We start from the raw sequence: 6,000 nt of genomic DNA, 5'->3' as shown, positions 1-6,000 counted from the left end.
CTTATCAACTTATTGGACTAGGTGAATCTATGTTGTCGAGGCAGTGTATGGTTTCAGTCGACATCGATCAACGAGGTCGACTATGTGTGGACAATTCGACTGCTAAGGTCTTATCGTCCCGCAATCGAAGAGAGAAGGACAGGACAGAAGAAAGCCAGCCGTTCCAAGAACGAACCTGATCTGCTTAGGTTAACGTTAACCCGGGTGGGAATCGAAGCCGCGACCTAGCACTTACAAGGTAGACGAGTCTACGCTCCAAGCCAATTAGGCCTGCGTAGAGGTCTTTTTACTTTCCTTATCCTATAGGAAGGAAAGTAATGTAATCGGGTCAAAATTTCGATGGTCAGTTTTTAGTGCCAAAACACGAGATCTTAGCAGTTACGCCAGTTACCTATAGTTTCTTCTATCGAACCTTTTTTTTTAAGTAGGTACTTTATTTTTAACAATATTGAACAAGAATAATATAAACATCAATGGTACAAAGCAAAAGATAATATTTAAAATGTTCATTAATTTTTAGATTATTTAAAAAATAATGCCTTGCAAAGTTTAGATGGATTCCATAAGCATTGGAAGCTTGTGCTCCAATGATACGCCCCTGTTAATTCAATAATAATCAATTCTTCCTTTTCAATGTGGACAGGTAGGTAGATATTTTTCTATTTAATTCTATTCTATTCTACATTCTACTCTGTTCTATTATAATTAATACATTACATTGGACTTGGACTTTGTTATTCTAAATTAGACATAGGGAATTTTATTTGTTCATTTTGATTTAATGAATTCATTGTCAGCTCATACAGGGTGGCGAAAAATGAACTGATTTGAATCGAGAGTATTTTTTGAAAAAATAAATAAATAAATAAAAAAATAATAAAAAATGTTTTTTTTTTTTTTAGATATAGAGCTAGAGACTTGAAATTTGGTATGTAGAGGTCAAATGTGACAAGGATGCGTTGGCGGTTTTCAGCTATACCGACTAAACGGTTAGAGATATTGTAAAAGTTTGGCTATAAGAATAAGAACACCCAAAATAAGCATCATTCAATAGGATGAGGAAAGTCGTGTGATGTTCACACCAGATTTTTGATCAAAGGAATCCCGCGAAAAGAATTGCATCTCACACCGACTTCTTTGATGAAATCAGACAGTAATATTGCCTATCTCTGCGGCTTTATCACAAAGTCCTAATCTTCTAGCTAGGTATACTATAACAGCGTAGGTATTCCTAGCTACGTATAGGGGACTGCCTTAATTCCTTTTGGTACCGGTGTGCTATAAAGGTGCCTACTGCCCAGAGGTAGTTACTCATTACTCCTGAGTATAGGTACTGACCGAGTCGGATTCAATTGGTTTCTATCTTTCTATTATGGAGGTGACTGAAAAAACCTCTGTGTGGTGTGGAGACTACTGGGCGAAACAAAATACAGCTCATCAGATCACACAGCCGGGAATAGAAGAGGGAGAGAGAGAGGGAGAGAGAGAGAGAGAGAGAGAGAGAGAGAGAAAATGTCCTTACTTACCAACATTTTAAGGAGTAAGAAGCATTACAATTTTACAAATCAAATCCCCCTGAATGTTGTTATCTAAGGAGCGCTCCTTTTCTTTAAATAGCTTATTATTCACAGAGTTTGCTATGCAATAAAGTTGTCACAGGCCAGCCTAGTTAGCTTAGTTGGTAGTGCGTCTGCGTTGTAAGCGCTAGGCCGCGGGTTCGATTCCCGCCCGGGGCGGATTTTATCCTGATGAGATAATGTTCGTTCTCGGAACGGCTGGCTTTCTCCTATCCTGTCTTCCTTCTCTCTTATAAGACCCTGGCAGCATGGGCGTAACCAGGATTATGCCTAAGGGGGGGCCCGCTATTTTAGTTGAAGAAATACCTACAGTATATTAGTAGCCCAGTGTCTAGGTATATCAGGTTGAATGCATCAGTTTCCAGCAGATCACTGAAGTTAAGCAACACTGAGCATGGATCGTACTTGGATGGGTGATTACCTGGAAAAATTACCCTACTTATACTTATGCAGTGAGAAATAATAATTTTATTGTGAGTCGTGAGTCAAGCCCAAATGACACAAAATCATGATTTCTATACCTACCTACTTATTAAAAAAAAAAAAAAAGACAAAATGTCATTTTATCTAGTGTATGTTTCAATCTCTAGGGGGGGCCCGGGCCCCATGGGCAACCCCCTGGTTACGCCCATGCCTAGCAGGTACCTACTGTAGATCAATTAATAACAATATCCGATTGGCATATTTTGACAATTCCGATGTAGGTACATAGGTACATAATACATAAATGTATTACCATACACATTCTTTATCCTATTACATTAGACCTATAGGTAAGGTACATACCTCTATGCAAAAGAACGGCTGATCGAATTGTCGGGGAAGGCAAGGACATCACCACATCACAGATGTTGATGAACGTGTTGCAATAAAATGTTAAAAGGAGTAATTTTTTTTTTGGGGGGGCAGAAAGTGGTGGGTTTGAAGAAGAGCATGGGGCAGAAAGTGGTGGGTTTGAAGAAGAACATGGGGCAGAAAGTGGTGGGCGTGAAGAAGAGCATGGCGCAGAAAGTGGTGGGTTTGAAGAAGAACATGAAGCAGAAAGTGGTGGGCGTGAAGAAGAGCAGGGGCAGAAAGTGGTGGGCGTGAAGAAGAGCATGGGGCAGAAAGTGGTGGGCGTGAAGAAGAGCATGGCGCAGAAAGTGGTGGGTTTGAAGAAGAACATGGGGCAGAAAGTGGTGGGCGTGAAGAAGAGCATGGGGCAGAAAGTGGTGGGTTTGAAGAAGAACATGAAGCAGAAAGTGGTGGGCGTGAAGAAGAGCAGGGGCAGAAAGTGGTGGGCGTGAACCACATTAGTGCATCAGACAGTGTGCGTGGACCTTAAAGATCTCGTCTTTAAGGTCCGAAAGAAAGACACACTATCACGTCACGTGAGCTGTGGCTACTATCAACGGATTTACCTAGCTACATTATTAAGGGAAAACTTTGAACTACATCTTTCTTACTCCCCATGAGTACACGTAACCTGCCGTGACGTGATGTGATAGTGGTGTGTTTCTACGTTTAAGGTTCACGCACACTTATTCGTCACGTATACGTTCGGTCACCTTAGTTCATATTACTCCATATCTTGTTCAATATTACTTTACAGTCCGTCTCTGTTGTGGATAAGTATGTTTCTACTTCAATATCTCCACTGGTATATCTCCACATCTTTAAAGATTTAAAGATTTGGGTTTTTAAAAGATGAGTGTTCCACCGCCGTTTTTTTTTCGTAGCAATGGAACAACTGCTACATTAGACGCATGTGGCCTGTGTCGTAGCATGTCCATCCCGTAGTATGCCTCTCATCAGATGGGCGAGAAGAGACACAATACTTCCCATTTAGGTGCTGGGTCAACACGAGAACACCAGAAAGTAACCCGTTGAAATATTTGCAATCGAAAAACGAGTACAAATTTTTGAATTTAGGACCCTATTCCGCGATTAGGATACTCTAAATCAGATGCCAATAATTTTTGGTATTATGCAAAATTTAGGGACAAAAACAAGTCTGAGGGGGAGGGGGTGGGCCCCTTGGATTCCCCCAAATATGACCCTGATGTTTCGATTTCGGAGATGTTTGATTTGGTATGTATTCCGCTAGGGTTGGACTTTACTGACCTCTTGCGGTTTGACTTTCCGAACCTTGGCAACAGGGCAACGGGACATGCAAGGTTGCCAAACCGCTCATCTTTCAGATACCTAAATCATCGAGTGACCAAAAGTGGTACGAAGGTGAGTACCTGTTCTTAATGTGGTCCACATAATCCACATTTGAATCTTTTTTGGCAAGCACACCTGAACCTAATCGATTTAAATTAGATCATAGGATATTAGAATATTACCTTATTATATACCTACTTGTAACTCGATCGTAGTAAGTAGGTACTATCGTAGTACTATGGTAGTACCTACTATCGTAGTAAGTTGGTACTTACTATTCAAAAGTAGTAAGTACGTACTTACTATACAAATTTATTGAATTGAGACAGATATTAATGAATTAGATCGAACAGGTTTGCTGAGGTTTGCAATAAGTAGGTAGGTATAAAACATCTGTTTCTTCTTCTTTTTCTTCGCCTTTTCCCGTGTACAGACGGGGTCGGCGTTTTTCCTCAGCCCTCAATCAGCCCTAAGGTGATCGCTTTTGGGCTGACATTTGGTCTTGGCGAGTGGATGACATTTGGTCTTGGCGAGTGGACGAGTGGATGCCCTTCGTACTCAACCTTTGCTATTTCTTTAGCAAAGGAAATTCAGGCTGGTATTCCCCCTGTTTAAAAAAGTAAAAAGAGGTAGGTATATTTGATAGAGGAAACTGTGACATCAGAGGTCCATTGCCCTAAAATCGAAGACAGGATAGGAGAAAATAGACCCGTTTTGAGGAGGAACTTTTAGTTGTTTGGGATAATGTTTCAGCGAAATTGAACCTTCGACCTAGCGTCACAAGTCACAAGGCAGACGCTCTACCCATCAAGCTAACTTAGGCTGACTTACCTAGTAAATGAGATATTGTAAATGTTTTACACTTTGATTTACACAGTAAAAGTAAAATAGTACGTTGAGCTACATCATAGGGTATGTATTTTACAAACGATTATACCTTATAGGCTTATAGCTACCCTTGTGTCGGTCATACCTACTACTATCGTATGACTCAATCTAATTGTTATAATTCGAGCTACATCATTTTGCCTGTTGATAGAGCTACTCATCATTTCGCCTATTGAGCTAGCTATATTCATCATTTTGCCTGTTGATTGCACAGCGTCATGTTGCCGTCATGATTTTGATGTCATATCGGTCAGATCAATTGACTTTTCATTCTGGCGCAACCTGATCAGTACTCTACTCTTGACTTGACTTATATTGATGGACTTTTTTTAAAAGAGGTTTGATAGAGGAAACTGTAACGGCTGAGGTCTTATTGTCCAGATTTTTTTTTTTTTTTTTTTTTTTTTTTTTTTAAGAGGTTGAAGAGGGAACTGTAACTGCTATGGTCTTATCGTCCCGAAATCGAAGAGAGAGAAGGGAAGACAGGATAGGAGAAAGCCAGCCGAGAGAATCCAATTCCGAGAACGACATATCGAAACCATTCCGAGAACGAACATTATCCCATCAGGATGAAATCCGCCCCGGGCGGGAATCGAACCCGCGGCCTAGCGCTTACAAAGCAGACGCACTACCAACTAAGCTAACTAGGCTGGCTTATTGTCCAGAAAGCGAAGAGAGAATCCTGTCTTCCAGATAGGAGAAAGTTAGACGTTCCGAGAGCGAAACTTATCAGTGACGGACTGATGGACTTCTGTTTTGGACATAACGACTAGGGGAGGCTTATATTGGAGGTGTTTTCTACCTGCCTTAAGGTGTGCCCAAACATAGTCGACCGGACGTCGATCGCCGTCGACTTTCGTCGCAAATCACCAACGTCGCCTTGCGTCGTGTCTGGAAATTTTGTAAATCGACGACTCTAGTCTGAAAGCAGCCTTAGAAAAGAAGGTTTTGAAGATGCCGAGAATGGTGAAGGTGCGATCGGCAAAGTCCGTGAAGGTCACGATGTCGTGAAGGTTACAAGAGTTGAACATCTTTGCGGTCACAAGAAGAAGGTTCGTTACTGAAGATGTGTTTGATAAATTGGTTATGGTTACACTAAGGTTACTTGGGGTATCCTTTTGGTTACAGTGAGGTTACTCACTTAGTATTGGTAGTTGGTAGCTTGCTTTGGTATCTTCTTACTGATAGTATTGATCTTGAGGTTGGTATTGGTACAATATTGAAATTTGCTGACCGCATCTTGGGTCAGTATTGGTACATCCCTGACCTCTGCATCGGGATGACCTGATGTTATTGGTTACCATAGTAACAGCGTGATTTGAATAGATATTATCTGTTGCTATGGTTACAAAGTGATTACTCATTTGTTGTCATAGTTACTAACAGTGTG

This window comes from Diaphorina citri, unplaced genomic scaffold, assembly GCF_000475195.1.
Source record: "Diaphorina citri unplaced genomic scaffold, Diaci psyllid genome assembly version 1.1 scaffold516, whole genome shotgun sequence".
Taxonomy (NCBI): domain Eukaryota; kingdom Metazoa; phylum Arthropoda; class Insecta; order Hemiptera; family Psyllidae; genus Diaphorina; species Diaphorina citri.
Note: the sequence above shows the minus strand (reverse complement) of the source record.